Raw genomic sequence first — 15,637 nt, 5'->3', positions numbered from 1 at the left:
TCTAGATTAGGTTTAGTTTAAATTTAGTCAAATTTCGTTCGAATCTATGTAATATATGGCAAGTTTGGATGAATCTCGCTTAAGTTTAAAATTTGCGAAATTTGGTTTGGGGGACGCGACTGGGGAGCGACGTCCCCCAAACGCGGCACGAACGAAACACGTCCCCCAAACGCTCAATCCGGCGCGATTTGGGGGACGGTTTGGGGGACGCGACTGGAGATGCTCTTAGGATTTCTCCCTGAAGATACTCCCAACTCTCAAAACAATGCCTCCAACAAGAACATTGCCAGACACAACCAGTTAAGGCCAGACCTTGGGTTTTCACCCTGAGAGGTAAGACTCCGAACTTTCCCTGTGCTGCCGCCCCCACATGCATACCACTGCTGCAAGTCCGAAACGCCAAGCAGATCCCTCAACATCACGTTGACTCGAACCTCCTTTAGTCAGTCCACCAATCCGACCTTCATGATATTCCTTCTTCTGACTTCACCATGGACCAAAAAGTCACCAGATGTCAATACAGAATATAGCTTCGCGGCGCTCTCTCCGGAACCAAACGGTCGGAATAAAAACATGGGTGCGCGCGACCGAATACCACCCGATCCAGCAAACTGCAGGCAAAATATGCACTGTTCCATTCGCCAGCGGAGCTTTCCGGAACTCATCTCTCCAGCCAGATCAAAGCAAACTGACCTCTGATAGATCTTCATCTTCGCTTGCGAGAAACCCGAGGACCGCCACCAAAAACAAAGCAAGACCAGCAGCCCCCACGCCACCAGTCCCTCCTGCCGGATCACCAGGGAAGAAGACGGCGGCGCGGATCATGCGTACCACCACTGAACCGTCACCGGGGCGGAGGCCGCCACCGCTCCATCGAATTCTCCATGGCTACCGACGGAGAGCATCAGGCCCCGGCCAAGTAGCCGTGCCGCCCGGCTTCCTCCACCGGCGCTTCATCACCTCCCATGGAACGCCACCGTGGAAACCCTCTCCTCCCCCTCGTCGTTCGACGGAAGGGGCGCCGCCACCGCCGCCGTGGCCGAGGCCGGGGCCGGCCGGGCCGGCCGGGGCCAAGGCCAAGGCCGGCCGGGCCGAGGCCGGCCGGGGGCCGAGGCCGGCAGCAGCGGCGGCTGAGGTGCGGCGATCCGGGGGGCGGCTGCTCGGAGCGGGGCGGGAGAGGAGGAGGCGGCGGTGGGGGGCGGGAGAGGAGGAGGCCAGTTTTAGCTACATGGAGAGAAAGAAATAAAACAAGGATCTGGCTACACCAAGGTCGATCTAGATCTGAGTTAAACCAAAGTCACCCTGACAAAACTTGTCATTTTCTTTTCTGGTAACTGATCGATTGCCGAAATAGAAAGGAATAGACATCCCGTGCGGGGCCCGTTTTTGAGAGATCTCTCTCGCACGAGCGGCTCCGGAGAGCCCCCAAACCCTAACAAAAAAATCCCCCGCCGATCTCCTCCTCCCGGCCACTGCCGCCGGTGGTGGCGGCCGTGTCCGGCCGTCGAACACGGCGGGCAGGGTTGGCACGCCCCGACAGGTTCCCTTCGCGCGAGGGAGACGTCGCCCAGATGGCGCAGGTGGTGTGGTGGCGCAAGGTCACGGAGCTCGCCGTTGCATGGCGGGGAGGCGCTGAGAGCGGAGCTCGACGGATATGCAGGCAAGGCGGGAGCACGGTGGTCGTCGGCGCGAGACCTGGGGTCCGCGGAGCGGCCCAACCTAGGTGGAGGCGGCCATGGAGTGCTGCCAGGAGGGAGCTCCTAGCGCAACGGCCAGCTTCCTCCGAGCTACGGGCTTGCGACGGCGTCCTCCCATTGCTCGCTGTCATGAGGGGAGGAAATGGAGGCGCGAGAGTACCCAAGCATGATCTTGGCTCCAGGGCCGATATGGCCCCAAGGGCGGGGCGCATGCATTGTTGTCAACATGGAGTAGGAGGACAGCGTGTTGATGGCGGCATGGTACGTGCTGGAGGTGGTCTGAGGCTGCATCCTCGTTCGGGTGGACATGAGCGTCTTCTCGACCATGCGGGGCGTTGCTGGACCACAATATGTCGACTACCATGGCGAGGTTCTGTGGCGGCGGTATGAACAACAAGGGCGGATGCCCCAATCTTGTGGCTACGGTGGGAGGTGTGCCACTACGTGAACGAAAGTCTCGCCCATCTTTGGTCGGTGTTGGCAGCGATGGCGCCCGTGGGTGTCGTTCCCCTCCTTGGAGGGATCGTTGTGTGTGTCGAGACTTCCCCACTCCCGTTACGGCTTGGTTGAGGTCTCCGGGTGAAAAACCTAGGTTGCGAGTGAACCGGCCTGATGGCGGCGTTCTCGACATCGTAACTCTGTTGAGAGCATCGTGTTTGGAGACATGGCGTTGAAGGGTATTCATGTGGAATTGAGAAATTGTTGCCAGAATAACACACCCAGCCTACACCTATGCGTTCCTCCCATCCAGTTTTCCCCAATTCCACGAACCCTAGATCTCTATATCTCTCTCTCCCTCCCTTTCTCTCTCTCCGCAACCGTTCACACAGACGCCGGAGCGCTCCGGCCACTGTTGCATCTAGAACTACGCCCGGGTGACATCATCATCGTTTCGGCCAAGTCGTCTCCATCATTGCCTCCTTCGGCCGGCCTACTTCAAGCCCTCTCTGCCTGCACAACGCCCTTGATGCGCTTGCGATGTCGAGGCCAAGCGGTCTTGCATTGGGTATTGTATTTTTATGTAAGTCAATTTAGGCCTTCTTTGGGAGCTCTATTTTTTTAAGTATTGTGGAAATACTTCAGTTTATGAAAATATTGAAGTATTGAATATTTTATTGCCTTTGGGTCTAACGAATAATGTTGTTTTTGGCTAGGGACACCCTATGACTTCACATGTTCAGCTGTTTTGATTGTTATGTATGTGCCTAGCGGAGAAAAAATAGATATCCTAGTAGTTTTCGTGATGCATGGCATGTGTTTATTGGAATGGCTATGCAGCAGCGGCAAGTGGCTAACTTTTTAGGAGCAAACTAGTTGTTCAATACATGAGAGCCTATGCATGGTAACAATGCAGCAAATAGACAGTAAAACAACACTTCTCAAACTCCCGATGGCAATGGGTACCCATCACCCGCTTACCCATCGGGTTTTTACCCATTACGGTAGGACTGGGATCCTGAACCGAATGGCGCAGCGTGACATGTTGTGAGCATGTCACCTTATCCCATCACATTAGGGTAATGGTATCGTAGAAAAGTTTAACCCATGGGTAAGTAAATGGTAAAAAAACTATATCCAATGGGTATGGCGGGTGTGGGTATGAGAATGCAAAACCCATACCCGCATACCCACACCGACCCTTTATGTTACCTCATTCGAACCTTTATTGTAATCTTTAAATTTCTGTAAACCTATGAGGTTGACGAGTTTGAATTATATATTGGTATGTTCTTATGTAACTTATGTTTGGTTGTAGTGTTGTATTCTTTCATATATGTTGGGTTGTACTAAAATGCTGATTGTTTCACATAGCTTGTGTTGTTTTGCTGTTTATATTCATATGCCATACAGTTTTGTTGTTTCTTTTCTTATATGTATGTTACATTGTTGTTTCTCTTCATGTATGTGGTATGTTTTGCTATTCCTTTTTCATATGTTATGTTTGGTAAATCAGCTAAGGAATGATATATATTGTTGCTTTTATTATATGTTGTGCTATTATATTGCCTTGTTGCATTGTTTGGACTACAGGGTGGGTATTATCCATATTTGTTTACCAGTTCGGATGCAGGTATGGGTTAAAATCTGTACCAAGGTGCGGGTGCGGGTAGCGGGTAAGATTTCAGGATATGGTTGCGGGTTTGGTTAGGCTACACCCACACCTAGTGGCCATACGTGTCATTGGGATCCCAAACGTCTTGGTAGTTTTTGTTAAAATACTTCAGTTTTGTAATTCTTCAATTTTAGTAAAACCTTGTTGCCAAACTAGGCCTTATTATTGGTATGCGATTGTTTGGTCGATCCCTATGGATTATAAGTTTGTTTTTAAACTCGTTGTGCATTAGCCTGTTTGTCCCTCAACTGCATATTGTATCTTGATTTCCTTGGTTCGTGGTTTATGCTGCAATATTTCAGTTTGATCTCTTATTTGTATTCATGGCACACGTACACACCATAATCTAAGTTTTATGTTTGTGTTAATTATCTTAGTTGCGGCAGAAAAACAACACCAAACGCCGGTGACACCTGTCAGAAATCATGCTGGTAATAAACATCCCAAATTCTGAGACTCTGGACGAATTAATTATGCAGAAGTATAAAACATACAAATGTAAATTTCTCACGCTAGCAATGGAGAAAAATAAGCCATCTAGGGCAAAGAAAACAAGCATTCCAAAAATGACAGAAAGAAGAAATTGCCATATGCGTATTTTTCTGAAGATTTTGGATCTTGGCAGCAGTCATAGCCCCTTTTTGCCGCTTCAGCAGCGCAAGCAGGTTCTAGTTCCTATATATTGTCCTTTTTTGTTAGAGATATGAATGTTTATGATTTGCGATTACAAACTAATTGTCATCATGTTCCCTTAATTAATCTATGTTGTGATGTTCAACTTACCAGGCCAGCACAACTATTGACAATGTGGTTTCTACTATCTTGAAGAAGCCGCGTCAACACAACAACCAATCGTCGGATCATCCTCTGAAACCACCAACCATCCCAACAGCTAAGGTGCTTGTTCCTCCATCTTCTCATATTTTAGTATATACAGATGTATATATATTGTTTGATTGCAAGTGCATATTGTTATCATGCTCGATCGATTGATATATTTCCTGCTGCTCAACTTAATTACCAGGCCAGCAGGACCAGAGAGATTTCACCAATTAGTATCATCAAGAATCCGCACAACAAGTCGTTAGAGGTTGCTAAAAAGAAACCTTTGAATGGAGACAACACTGGTCCATCAATGGTTAGTGCAATATCCAACGCAAGAGGGTATCGGCAATTCAGAGAGGTACAGACACTGAAGATGACAATCTTGGCTCTGGCAATCACGAGAAACTTACATTACCACATGATGCCTCGCTTACTAAGGTGCTAGTTCTGTCCATCCTGCATATTCATCAATTCAGACATAAATGTTGTTCGATTGCGAATTCTAATTAATATTTTCTATACTTGCTTGATTGATCCAAGTTGTGCTTCCTACCAGGCTATGCCGATAACTACTGCTAGTAAAAGTAAGACGGTCCCAGTAGGAGTCACAACCCATGCAACCACAAAAACACCATTGTCTGAGCAGCCACCTCCTAGAACTACTAGGGCCTCTTCCAGGAGAGATACCGATTCACAGTGTGAAGGCACATAAAGATAATTGCGAGACCGGCCACTTCGTGGAACTACCAGATCCATGTCCACAACCAGCAACAACATACATGATGAATCTAACTTCAATGTAGATGAATCGAGTAGCCATTGCAGAACTAGAAGTCGTAAAGTTTTTAGTCGTCAGAAGTCTCCTTCTGTTGATCAAAGTAAGTTGTGCTAAGAAGTGCTTACTGCATTTAGCATGTTGTACTGCAAGTCCTTTCATGCATTTTGCTAGCTGTGGTTGCTAAGGCTGTGTGCCTCCCCTGTTTGTTGATAATATTGCTACAGGTCAGGGCAGTGAAAATGATGATTTGGATAAAGCAGACGAGGACCCTGTGGTGCCATCCGAGAATGGCACTGTTGATAAAGGCACATTCCTGTAATTTGTCTATTCCTTACATAGCCTATTTAGTGTAACACCATTATTATCTCATCAGCTGTTTATATGTGTAGTGGTAAGGGGACCGAACATAGGGAAATGACTGGCCAAATTGACCCGTTCTCGAGGATCCAAGCTACCTCTGATAATAACAAGAGGGAGGATAAGGCCGACATCAGCTCTTATCGGCAATTTGTAAGTGAGTGCAACATTGCAGTCAGGAACCACATTCTTGTATATACGCATTGGAAGAAGTACCGCCAAGACCCAGGGCTCCTGTGTGACTTCTATGGAAAAATGGCGGTATCTACAAACTGTATTTTTTTTTGCCTCCCTTTACTGTTTATAATGCTTTTATTTATCAAAAATTGTCATTCTTATGCATGTTTTTCCATATCACTAGGGTAAATTTTCAATGGACATGAAGCAGTCACCATAAAAGGTGCATGCAACAAGCATCTTCAGAATGGTGTCCGTTAATTTCGGCACAATATGAAGAAAAAATACTTTGATGGCGTTCCACTTTCTGAAGTGTCGACTGGAAGTTTTGTTGCTAGTTCGACTCACGATAATTGGTGCCGGCTTGTGGACCACTGGAAGTCTCCCCACAATATTGTTAGACTATTTTTTTAAATCGAAGTTTTTTACTTGTACATGCATATACATGTATAGCGTTATTAATTCTACCTTTGATGCAGAGGATCAGCAATATAAATAAAACCAACCGTTCTAAGGTTCTGCTCCATCAAACAAATGGGTCGCGTAGCTAAACTACACACGTGGAAAATCTGGTAAGTCAAGACCTGTGTTGTTTATAGAATGATAGAGTATACAGTTCCATCAACAAGTTGGATGGGTATTTACTATGTAACTTGTATTTTGCTGAATGCATGTGCTGGTCTTTTGAATCACTGATTGCGTTCGTACATGTTTGGCATAGATAGTTAATATATCTAACTCATGGTATCATTTTCATGATGCTCACTTTGCCAAGAAGGTACATTGCTTAGTTCTGCGAAGGATAGCTCAGGTGCATTTTAAACTAAATTCCTTTTTTGGTAGGTAGTTATTTGTAGGAGCTTTTGTGCACATTGTTGCTTGCGCTAAAGTTTGCAGATTCTTTCTGCAATATAGATGCTCTGCATCGAGCTGCTCTAAATAGTGATCAACTTGCACATCAACATATAAAATCTTACACATTATTGATTATTCACAAAATCCATTATAGAACCCATAAGCTAGTTGCATGTATGTGTTTTTTTCAGGGAGACTCGTACATGGGTAAACAACCAAGTCATGTGGATCTGTTTGGGGACACACACCGCAGCAAGGACGACCGCTACTCCTCTGAAGTACAACTTGTTATGGTGAGTAAGCATTTAATGAGTTATCACTGAAAGGAAGTTTATACATTGCTTCATCTATATCAATCTGTCTTCTATCTTTATTGGTAAACAAGGCTGAGATTGAAGAAGAGATGTCTCAACCTACACTAGATGGAGAGCGAAAGAATGAGACCCAGGTTTTATCCGAGGTCCTTGGTAAGAGAGTAAAGAAACCTATGTTCCTTCAGAATGTGGGACTCAATCACAAACCCACGCGATCAAATATGAGCACCCTAGCTGATTTATTGGAGACTGAGCGGAGGGAAAAAGCGGACCTTTAAGATCTTGTTGACTCCCAGAGTGCTAATCTATTGGAGCTTAACATAAAGGTACATGAATCGAGAGAGAGACAGGCCGCCCTTGAGGCAAGGCTTCAAACGTTTACCAACTTCGTGCACGAGTAAGCATGGTGAAATGGTGGTGCTATGTTGGACAGTTGAACTGTATTTTGGGCTGGTTGTCTTGCTGAGATAGGCATACCCAATGGGCCTGCCAAAGAAGGTACCTGGGGTTTACTGAAGGCCCATGACTCGAAGAATACAAAGCCCGGAAGCCTAATAAAGTGTCGATATGGGAGATAGAGTTGTATAAGGAATGAAGACTTGTAACTATACGGGACGAACTCAAAGAGTCTCTCGCTGTTTGTAACTTGTACATCACGAAACCCTCGACTCCGCCTCCTATATAAGGGGCAGTTGAGGGAGAAAGAAAGGATTGATTTCATTGTCAACACAACCCTAGTTTTCCAGCAGTCGAGTACCTTTTCGGCTGAAACCTTCGAGATCTACTTGCCCTCTACTTGCCATGAAACCCTAGTTTACAACTTGTAGGCATTGACAAGTCGATACCTTGTCAATTGGCGCCGTATGTGGGAATTAGAGGCGACAAGGAGCTGATCTTGATGGCACATTAAACATCGTCGACATCTTCGGTGGCAAGCAATGCGATGGACGGAGGTAAACAGATCAAAACTGGTCTCATTCATTTTCTTCCTCACCCTGCCGCCCGTTTGGATGCATATGCATATCTGGAAGAGCCAATGGAGATGAAGTTCGGGAGCTTCCATTTCTGCGTCGGGAGAGAAGGTTCACATCGTTTAGCAGCACCGATCTGTTCGGGACCGTTAGCGGTTGGTTCCGATATCTCGGGATCATCATCATCAACTACGTCAAGCGACGACGAAATCTCGTCGACAAGCAACATCAAGCCTGCCGCCGGCGGAGATCTCGCCAATCTGTTAGGCGGGATGTCTTTCGGGTCGTTCACGGACTCCGATCTGGACAGTGACTCGGAAAGCATCGACAACTTCAACTTCATCAAAAAATCTGACCTTATTCGGGAGGTCTTCGCCGATCGTTACGACGGTGTCACCGACCCCGGAGATGAACATACAATGCCAACATAACATCAAGTCTGCGTGATTGGTGAGCCAAGTCGTCAAGAGGATGAAACATCAGAGGCTTTCGATGATTTGGGAAATCCATACATCGATCCCCCTGATCTTACGCAAGGTTTAGGCAGCAAGTATGTCGGGCCTACACCTCGCTAGAGGTTGCAACTTTTGCAAGCAGCTTGGGACAGAACATCAAGAGCCTTGAACGGTACATATCCGATGACCACCACGGCTACGGTCGAGGAGTTGCAAGCATACCAATATAGACTCGTGCGTGCTAGTCGAGAGTTGGAAAATGAGAGGGTGATACTTTAGCAAAGAAAAGTTGCAGCTTCCGCATCAAGTAGGCGAAGAGCTGAGCAAAGTCGACAATCAGGAACTTCAGATAACCATAGAGCAGCTCGTGATAGAGGAAGATCTCGGCTTCAGCATATACCTGAGGGCGAGAGGGAGCATCTAGTCCAAAACCTGGACATGTCTTTTATGTCGATAGACACAAGAGGAAACATTATCCCCAAAACACCGGAAGCTGGATACATGGCGACTCAGGCTTATATACTGGCATCCAGGCCACCTCCCGGAGATCCGAGAGAGGCGTTGTACAACATGGCTATGGCAGGAGTTGGAGCCATGGGAACAGCGTTTGCAAGTACAAGTACACCTCCCGAAGGTGCTCCAAGGCAAAATAATCCACGACCCGCTGTGGTAGTGCAAGATCCTCCAAGAACGGGTGATGCGAGAGATACTATGACGCATGCGCGGGTCGTTAGAGCACGACAAGAAAGGAGAGAACGTCGGCATTCACCAGAAGTAGATGAGGAGGATATGTGTGGGATCCCTTGCTTCACTCGACGAGTTCGTAAAACTCTGGTCCCATCTGGGTTCAAATTGCCCGATAACTACAAGAAGTTCGATGGTTTGCAAGATCCTGAGGACTGGTTAGTCGACTACCTAGAGACAGTAAAACTGGCGGGTGGAACCAAAGCAACTGGCATGCAGAGCATTCAGGTCCACTTAAGCGGAGCTGCAAGGTCATGGATAAAAAAGCTGCTTGCTGGATCCATCGAGAGCTGGGAAACTTTCGAGGACATGTTTGTGAAAAGCTTTCTATCCACATGCAAGAAACCCGCGTCAATAGAGCAGCTGAGGGCCTGCAGGCAGAAGTTTGATGAGCCAATGAGAACATACATCCAGAGGTGGAACATTATCAAAAATTCGGCAGAGAACATATCTGACGAAAGAGCAATAGATGCGTTCGTGGCTGGGATCCGAAGGAAGGACCTAATCGAGGATTTAGGAAGGACTAATCCGAAAACAATAGCAGCGCTCATGGAAATAGTGAATCGCTGGGCAGATGGATAAGATGTTGTTCAAAACAAACGGCATAGGTCATCTGACGACGACCGCAACCGAAACAATCAAAATAGACGACGCTTTTCTTGACAGTTCTTAGACTACGATGGCCCTGGACAAATATCGGCTGGTTTCCGAGTAAATAGTGGAAGTAATAATCGAGATGATTATCAGAGGAGTAATGAGTAGCACACCGATTAAAGGGACGCTCCCCGTCCCAGCAAGCAAAATAATGGACCGAGATTCCAAAGGCTATATCTATCACCCAAGGATCTTTTGAACTGACCATATGCCAAATGCACTTCTTTCTCGATAATAATGGGAAGAGGCAGTCGGGTCACCTGCAGAAGGATTGCCGAACTTTCCTAGCATTGCATTGGTACACAGGGCATACTAATGCACATGCAGCGAACAGGAACCCCCAGGGGCCAAGGTGTGAGATTCACCTTCGACCTCCACCCGCAATTATGGATGAAAATCAACATCAGTTGCAATTGGCGGCAGCTCCAACCAACGGGCCTTATATCGAAACCAACGGAGCAGTTTCGATGATTCAGAAGGGCAGACCTTCCAATATGACTCAAAAAGTGATTTCGCGACAAGTTTACATGGCAAAGAAGATGCCTGCACCAACGATTGAATACTTGAATTGGTCATGTCAGGACATCGGTTTCACCATAGCTGACCACCCGCAGCAAGTTCCACCACCGGGGCAATCAGTCCTGATCCTGCCAGCGATGATTGCAGGATTCGACGTTTCACGTGTGTTCATAGACGGAGGAAGCAGCTTAAACCTTATGCATGCAGATACATTGAGGAAGATGAACATATCCTTGGTGAATTTAACACCAACTGACACGCGATTCCACGACATTACGCCCGAAAAATCAAGTTATCCATTGGGAAAGATCAATCTCGACGTTCAGTTTGGAACTCGAGAGAATTATAGAAGAGAGAAGCTGGAGTTCGAAGTCGTGGATTTTCCGTCACAGTATCATGCTCTACTAGGACGACCCGCTTATGCCAGATTTATGGCAGTACCACATTACACATACTTGTTGTGAGGCTTCCTGGACCTAAGGGCCCAATCACAGTAAAGGGGAGTTTTGCTTTGGTAGATAAATGCGACAATGATTTCCATCGGCTGTCAGAAACTTTCGGGATGCAGGTAGAGTACATGGCGTCAAGGTTAACAACTGATTATGATGTGATGCCTGATGGAGGGAGGCCGCTGAAGGAGTAAACCTTTGACACCACCAAGAATTCAAAGGAAGTACAGGTTCACCCGACAGATCCTAAGAAGACGACAGCTATCGCAACAAACATGGATAGCGCATAGGAAAGCGCGCTCGTCGAGTTCCTCCGTGAGCGCTGGGAAATCTTCGCATGGTGTTCAGCTGACATGCCAGGAGTACCCAGGGAACTTGTCGAGCACCCTCTTAATCTGGATCCAAGGGCTAGGACAATTAAACAACTTTTGCGGCATTTTTCGGAACCAAACCGCAAAGCTATGCTTTCAGAAATTAATCGACTTCGAGAAGCAAACTTCATCAAGGAGCTGCACACGGAGGCCACATGGGACGCTAACCCAGTTCTGGTCCCGAAGAAAAACACTGACGTCCTTCGCATGTGCGTCGACTTCACGTGTCTCAATATTAAACATTGTCCAAAGGATCACTTTCCCCTCCCGAGATCAATCAAATTATCGACTCCACAGCGGGATGCGAACGTATTTCCTTCCTGGACACGTATTCTGGTTACAACCAGATCCGCCTAAAATAAGAGGATGAGATAAAAACAGCTTTTATAACACCTTATGGGTTGAAAAATGCGGGAGCTACTTATCAAAGGATGATGCAAAAGTGTCTCGCCACGTAGATTGGCAAGAACGTTCAAGTATACATCGACGATGTCGTAATTACAACAAAGCAATGGTTATCTTTGACCGATGATCTCAAGGAAACCTTCGACAACCTCGACAAGTTTCGCCTCAAGCTAAACCCAACAAAGTGTTCCTTTGGCGTCCCAGCGGGAGAGCTCCTTGGATACTTGGTGTCAGCCAGAGAAATTGAGGCGAACCCCGAGAAAATACAAGCCATTGTGACAATGATAAAGCCGACGAAGCTTAAGGAGATACAGCAGCTAACAGGACGTGTCGCAGCTCTGAGCAGATTTGTCGCCAGGCTAGGAGAAAAATCGCTGCCCTTTTACGCGCTCATCAAACAAGGAGAAAAGTTCGAGTGGAACGAAGAAGCATATAGGGCTTTCGAGCACCTCAAGTGCACAATCTCGACACTCCCAATACTGGTGGAGCCAAAAGAAAGAGAACCTCTCCTGCTGTATATCGTGGCCATACCTCAGGTGGTCAACACAGTTCTTGTGGTAGAAAGGGAAGAAGAAGAGAAATCCATGGAGTCCAGAGGCCGGTATATTTCATCAGTGAAGTTTTATCGCCTTCAAAACAACGGTACCCGCAGTATCAGAAGTTGGCATATGGAGTGTTTACAACCGCAAAAAATTGCGACACTATTTTTCGGCACATCCGATAATAGTGGTCAATTAGGCGGCTCTATCAAACATCTTAAACAATCCAGAAGCTACATGTCGTGTCTCCCTTTGGGGAATAGAGCTTTCCCCTCGGGACATCACGTATGAAAAATGAAAAGCAATAAAGTTGCAAATTCTGCCAGATTTCGTTGCGGAGTGGATGGAGCTGCAAAACACGGGACCGCCCCTGATTTGTCGAGTACTTGGACCATGAACTTAGATGGATCCAAGAGAGTAGAAGGAGGTGGAGCAGGGGTGATATTAGTGTCACCCCAAGGAGACAAGATGAAATATGTATTGCAGATGACGTTCTGATACGTCTCCAACGTATCCATAATTTCTGATGTTCCATGCTTGTTTTATGACAATACTTACATGTTTTGCTTGCACTTTATAATGTTTTTATGCGTTTTCCGGAACTAACCTATTAACAAGATGTCACAGTGCCAGTTCCTGTTTTCTGCTGTTTTTGGTTCCAAAAAGGCTGTTCGGGCAATATTCTCGGAATTGGACGAAATCAACGCCAAAGATCTTATTTTTCCCGGAAGCATCCAGAACACCGAAGAAGAGTCGGAGGAGAGCCAGGGGGCCACCAGGAGGGTGGGCCGCGCGGGCTAGCCCTAGGCCGCGCCCCCCTATGAGGAGGCCACCCTGTCGACCCTCCTGCGCCGCCTCTTCGCCTATATAACCCCTTTCGACCTAAAAACGCAGTACCAATTGACGAAACTCCAGAAAGACTCCAGGGGCGCCGCCACCATCGCGAAACTCCAATTCGGGGGACAGAACTCTCTGTTCCGGCACCCTGTCGGGACAGGGAAGTGCCCCCGGAAGCCATCTCCATCGACGCCACCGCCTCCATCATGCTCCGTGAGTAGTTCCCCCATGGACTACGGGTTCTAGCAGTGGCTAGTTGGTATTCTCTCCTCCATGTACTTCAATACAATGATCTCATGAGCTGCCTTACATGATTGAGATCCATCTGATGTAATCGGTGTTGTGTTTGTTGGGATCCGATGGATGATACATTATGATTAGTCTATCTATAAAGTTTGTGAAGTTATTGTTGCTGCAATCTTGTTATTCTTAATGCTTGTCACTAGGGCCCGAGTGGCATGATCTTAGATTTAAGCTCTATATTATTGCTTAGATTGTATCTACAAGTTGTATGCACATGTCACTGTCCGGAACCAAAGGCCCCGAAGTGACAGAAATCGGGACAACCGGAGGGGATGGCGGTGATGTGAGGGACACATGTTTTCACCAAGTGTTAATGCTTTGCTCCGGTGCTCTATTAAAAGGAGTACCTTAATATCCAGTAGATTCCCTTGAGGCCCGGCTGCCACCGGCTGGTAGGACAAAAGATGTTGTGCAAGTTTCTCATTGCGAGCACGTACGACTATATATGGAAAACATGCCTACATAATTAATAATCTGGATGTTCTGTCTTAATGCTTTGATTCCTATCAATTGCCCAACTGTAATTTGTTCACCCAACACTTGTCACTTATTGGAGAGTTACCACTAGTGTAGATCGCTGGGAACCCTGGTCCATCTCTCATCATAATATACTCGTTCTACATGTCATTGGAAGTAGTATCAACTATTTTCTGGTGCCATTGCTCTCATATTGCTATTACTGCTGCTGTGTTACTGTTACTACTGCTCTCATATTACTGCTACTTTCACATCACCCCTGTTACTAGTGCTTTTCCAGGTGCAGCTGAATTGACAACTCAGTTGTTAAGGCTTATAAGTATTCTTTATCTCCCCTTGTGTCGAATCAATAAATTGGGTTATACTACCCTCGAAGACTGCCGCGATCCCCTATACTTGTGGGTTATCAAGACTGTTTTCTGGCGCCGTTGCTGGGGAGGCATAGCTCTACTCATAAGTTCACCTGGGGAGTACACTCTACCTCTCTCTCTATTTTTATTTTATTTTATTTTGTTTTGCTTAGTTTACTTTTGTTTAGTTTATTTGTGCTTAGTTTATTTCTGTCTAGTATTATTTTGCTTAGTTTACTTTTGTCTTGTTTTACTTTTCTCATATACCCAAAAATCCATAAAAATTTGAAAAACCTAAAAATTAAAAACTGCTGTTATGGGAGAACCTACAACCTATTTGGAGCTCATAGAATGTTATAATAATTATAGAGAATCAAGAACTGGTAAAATAATGAGTGCTATGATAGAAAAATTGAATACAATGGCTAAAATCTTGCTTAAACGCCATGATATAAACTGTTGCTCTCAACAGGATACTAAACATCTTAAATTTCAATGCTTTAGTGAGGAATTTTTAATTAAGAACTATAATCGGAATTGCTATATTCATTATGGGTTCGAAGAGGTAGAACAATTTGTCTTATTTATGGGAGCCTCCGAGATAGAATCCTTCATGGTTGAGAATTATGAAACTTGTGTTGCTTGTAAGGACCTTAAAGATTATGTCTCTTATATCCTTAATTCTTGCATAGAATATTACAGTGATAATCCTTATATCATTGATTATAAAGAGAGACTCATTAATGCACAAGAATGCACTCACAATTTGCAGGAACCGGTGGAAGAGGAAATTGATGAACCTGAAAGCTCATTGGATGAAAAAGAAGAGGAGAGTAATGAACAAAAGGAGGAAGAATGGATTAGCTACCCATGCCAACCTTCTAATGAGAGTAACTCTTCATCTCTTACACTATTTGATTGTCCTCCATGCTTACCGAAAGAGGTTAAATGTTATGTTCCTGTGGATTCTCTTGAAATATTACCTATGAGTAAAACTTGTGACAATAATTATGCTACTGTTATCTATGATAATCCATGCTATTTTGATAAATCTTATGATAATGCTTTGTTTGTGCCTGATGTCAAAATGCATGGTACTAAAGAATTTTGCTTAGCAAATGTTTATGATAAATCTTTAGATGATGGTCCTATGTTACTTGATAATATTAATTGTACTACTAATGAAAATGGGATTGGAGAGTTCTTGACTTTATCTATGAGTCCCATATCTCTTGAGATTGATCAATCATCATGTTATATTGTTGATAAAAGTGGGTTTGAAAGTTTGGATCCCACTATTTTTGAGCTTGATAAAAATTATGTGTTTATGGATCATGAGAAACATGCTTTATGTGATAGTTATATTGTTGAGTTTGTTCATGAAGCTACTGAAAATTATTATGAGAGAGGAAAATATGGTTGTAGAAATTTGCATGGTACTAAAACA

The sequence above is a fragment of the Lolium perenne genome, chromosome 6 (assembly GCF_019359855.2).
Source record: "Lolium perenne isolate Kyuss_39 chromosome 6, Kyuss_2.0, whole genome shotgun sequence".
NCBI lineage: Eukaryota > Viridiplantae > Streptophyta > Magnoliopsida > Poales > Poaceae > Lolium > Lolium perenne.
Note: the sequence above shows the minus strand (reverse complement) of the source record.